Raw genomic sequence first — 4,560 nt, 5'->3', positions numbered from 1 at the left:
GGAGGCAGGCTGGCTAGCCTCTTGTCCAAACTTGGGATCCTTGCAGGGGTGACCTGAAGGCATAGCAGTTCTGCTGACTTACCTTCTTCTGGTGATGTTGAGAGGCGGGCTTAATAACATTTGAGCTGCGTCTGGAGTTGGGTGGATGCCCTACGAGACTGGGGGACGTAGATGGCTAGGGCTGTTTCCCCCACCTAGAACCCTGCACTTGGGATGAGTTTGTTCAACCTCTTTTGTTGCCCTGTTGCAATGTTTGGTATTTTAATAAAAGTGGCCCATTTTAATTCCATACCTGTTGTCGGCTGTATTTATTTGGGGAGTGCATGGTAATAAACAAGATTCAGTTCTGTATGTGCTCATGTCCTTTGCTTTCAAAACAGGTCATCCAGATAGACATGCAACAAAATATGCTTTAATTTTTGTAATGTGCACATGTGCTTGTTTAGGTCCAAAGTCTTGCACAATTTTTGAACAATAATGAGCTGGTGACTTTATCTGCTCTGGCTTTCAATTGATCTGAAACTAACGTGCCTACGAACACTTCTTGTCAATTTTTGTTAATAGTGTCTTTGGCATAGATCAGACATGACTAGCAGGACAGAAGTATTTTTTCATCAATAGCTGCATGAAAATTAAAATATGCAGCTATAGGATCCTGCCATAGTTGTAAGATGCCAATTTTTAATTGAATAATGACACGTTTGCACTTACCGAAGCATCGTGAGAGTCCCCTAAGACAAAATCTTGAGAAACTCACAACCTATGAAAGCATTCCACTATATGCAGAACTGTTTGAATTCCATAGAAAATAGATTCCAAACACTGTACATGCTGTTCTGTTCAGGATATGATGAAAAGGAGAATTCAAAATCAAATTAATGGATGGGGGGAATCAAAGTAATTTGTGCTGTCATGTTTTGTGACCTAACAGGCTTTTTAGGTGCTAGTGTAGAAAAACAAAAATTGCGATTGCAGTCTGATTGTGTTGGAACAGAGTATGTTGAATAGCAAATGGGATGGGAATTGGGATGAGTCATTTCTGCATATGAAAATATTTTTTTATATGTCACTAAAGTAGAACATAAGTGTTTTTCCCAACCGGCAAAACAAGGTACACCTATAGCAAAATGCAGTAAACAAGCACAAGATGAGTTACTTTGAGATGTCATTTCAAAGTCCATTAAGCTTATCTGTAGACCTCTTGGGCAAAACTCAGTAAATACCTTATTTAGACCACTTCGTTGTTTAAAGATTAAATGCCATACTGTGACTTTTACAAGAAATATGTATTCTTTCCATTTTGGAGAGAGAGAGACTGCTCATCCTTTTAACCCATTTTTGCCCAGCCCACAAGAGTACACATTTGGTCCCTGTTGCGTACATGCAATGTTGGGCTTAAAGGTAATGGCTTAAAGGTAATGTTTGAGTGTGAAGTGGACAGATATTCAGGTTTATTCTATTGAGAACAGCTCTGCGAAGGAAAAATGTTGTGAATGCCAACATGCTAATATTTCATTATAATTCTCTGATCAGGCTTGATGAGCTAACTGTGCATTGTCTGCTTATGAATAACCCAACCTACAAACCCTTCCTCCCTCTTTTCCCTTAGACTGGGCGAAAGCCTGGTGCACGTCTGTGTCATGTGTCCTGCCAGAGACTCATTGGCAGGACAATTGGCAACTCATTGGCAATTTATTTCTTCACAAGTACTGTATATAAACAGCTGTTTATATACAGTACTTGTGAAGAAATAAATTGCCAATATCTGTGTTGAGCCTTCATTCAACAGTCAAGGCAGGGCCAGTCTTACAGTGCCATGAATTGAAGCTGTCGCTTGGAGGGGCACCTTTACCAAGATGGCAAAATCTCTTTTCCTCCTGGTCAGCAGCTTCTCTGTAGCAGCAACTCTGCCAACCCTGCTACCTGCCTGGAGGCTAGCGAAAGAAAGGTCTGGCAGTGTAACTTGTCTATATACATGCTGCTATATAACATGATAGCTATACAGTCATGTGACTATCCTGGCAAATGGTCTTAGGCAGTGATTCTCAAATTCTCTGGGAGAGTTTGAGAGCCACTAAGTCTTTGTGGGGGAGGGAGGAAGGCAGTGATGAGATCCCCAGGATTGCATCTCAGGGGGCTGCAGGGACTGGGATGCACTCTTCAATCCCTGCAGCAGCCCGTCAGGGGTGTGGGGAGCCCTGCGCAAGCATCTGTAGGGCTCCCCGGCCTTCTAAAAGTGAAAGCGAAGTGATCGTGCTCCACTCCTGGTTTTGCGGAGGTGGGGCACGATCGCTCCACTTTCACTTTTGGAAACCTGGGGAGCCCTGCAGACATTCGCGCAGGGCTCCCTGCACCCCCAGGACACTGCTGCAGGGACTGGTGAATGCATCCTAGTCCCTGCATCCCCCTGAGTGATGCGATCCTGGGGATCACATCGCTGCCTTCTCCCCTGCCCCCACTCCTTAAGGGGAAAGAGGCCAGGGCCCTCAGACTGGGGTGTCGCGATGCCCCGGTTTGAGAAGCCCTGAGGTTATTTCCTGCCTTTTAAATCACTGCATATCAGGAATGGGACTTGGCATGTACCACTATCATGGCATTTGCATAAGAGATGGTAAATTCTTTAGCATACTCACCAAGCATTTATGTTCTATGGCAGTAGCATGGCCCAAAGCATGAGTTCTCACAACAGCCTTTACAGGAGTACTCCTCTGTGTTTGTGCTGTACACAACTAGAACATTTAGAATGGTGGAATGCTGAAGTTTCAGTAAACTACTTGGTTCTATATGGGACTCGGAAACAGGAAAAACACCATTTTTACTTCCATAATTCTCCAGTTTGCAGTTAAGAGAAAATTGTGGATGTGGAAGAGGCTCCCAAAAATGTCTTGAATTTAAATAAGTTAGAATATTATTGCTGATTTCGGTTTTGGCTATACCTCCGTTATTGCCTATTAATGACTTATGCAACCCTTCAAATGACATGCATGTCTTGAGATGTATAATAATATATCTGTGAAAACCTGTCTGTGGCAATGTATCTTTGTGCTTCAGAACTGGGAAGAAAATGCAAAATCCTATACATGTCTGCCAGGCCCCAACCCAAGATCAGCAGCTTCGTCTCCAGAAGGGTAGCCACACCAGCCTCCTCACACTGGCACAGCTCATGGGCATGTCTGAGTTTTGGCTATTGCTGGTACCCTTCATCATTTGGAAGGCCTCCCACCCATACAGAAGTTCTTAAAGGGGGATGGTTCTGTGGAATCCACCCCCAAAACATGGGTTCCCTTCTTGGGATCCCAACCTAGGCCTTACAGCATTGATTAGGCCCACTTTGAGCCTAAGAGCTCTCACGGTATCAACCATCAGACTCTCGAGACAACCTTTCAAGTGGGTATCACCTCAGCTTGGAGGGTGTAGCGACTCACCATCCTGTTGCCTAACAAAGAATGTGTTATCTTTCACGAGGACAGGGTCATTATTTGGACTGACCCATCCTTTTTCTGAAAGTGAATCCATCCTTTCACCTTTCTAAGGACATTGTGCTGCTGTCATAGCCTGTGGCTGAGGGTTTGTATTAAAAAGGCCTGTAAAGCTTGGGAAAGAATGACCTCTTCAGATGCTACAGTGTGTTCCCTGCAGGGGTGGTGGTGGTGGGGGGAGCAGTGGTGCTGGCTTCAGCAGCTTATAGAAGCTGCCTGTCTCCAGAGGTAGTTTGTAAGGTGGCAACACGGCAATCAGCATACACTTTCCAAGAACACAATTGCACTGACATCTTTGCTGAAGTTTATATAAGTGACATTTGGCCAATAGGTTCTTCAGAAGGTGATACAGGGTTCTGCAGTATAATTCCTGCCGCTAGGGTAACTGCTTTCCTATAACTCAGCAGGCCAGGCTGAACCACCCCGGAATCACAGGAAATTGGGGGAGTTTGAACTGACCCACAAATGCCCTTTCTCTGTGATTCTGTGGTTCATTTGCACCGCTGTAGCTGGCCTCTCTGGTACCCAGGGCCATGATGCTCAATATCACCATCTCAGAGGTGCTGGACCCAGAAGTAATTGTATTGACGATGATGGGGGGAGGGGAGAAGCTCAGGAGAGGGTACCTTGACACTCCTCAAGGTGTGGTATCGGTGCCCTGTACCCCTGCCCCCTAGCTATGCCACTGTTCATTTGACACCCCCCCCCCCCGTTAGAACTGGAGCAAACATGGCTTCTGGCATTGAGTTGGGAGAGCCAACTCCCAACTTTGGTCATGGGCTTAGCCTTAGGCGATTTGAAGGGTTATCCATTTGTTCTTTTGTTAGGAATCTCTTTGGTATTCAGTCGTAGTGTTTGTTCATGTTGGGGCTCTCCAAGTTCTCAGTTTAGTCTGGGAAACAGAGGGGGCCCCTAACCCTTGGTCTGCACCCGACCCTGCCTGGTGATCAAGAGGAGATGCTTCTTCACACCCAATTTCAATCCGTTCAGAGGGTGTTCAACCAAGATAGATTAGAGTGAAAAAATTCTTTGTTTTGCTTGGCGTTGTTCAACAAATCCTTAATTATTTTTTTCAGGTCTA

This window comes from Tiliqua scincoides, chromosome 1 (genome assembly GCF_035046505.1).
Source record: "Tiliqua scincoides isolate rTilSci1 chromosome 1, rTilSci1.hap2, whole genome shotgun sequence".
NCBI classification, from domain to species: domain Eukaryota; kingdom Metazoa; phylum Chordata; class Lepidosauria; order Squamata; family Scincidae; genus Tiliqua; species Tiliqua scincoides.
The sequence above is the reverse complement of the archived record's forward strand: the minus strand, read 5'-3'. Positions refer to the sequence as shown.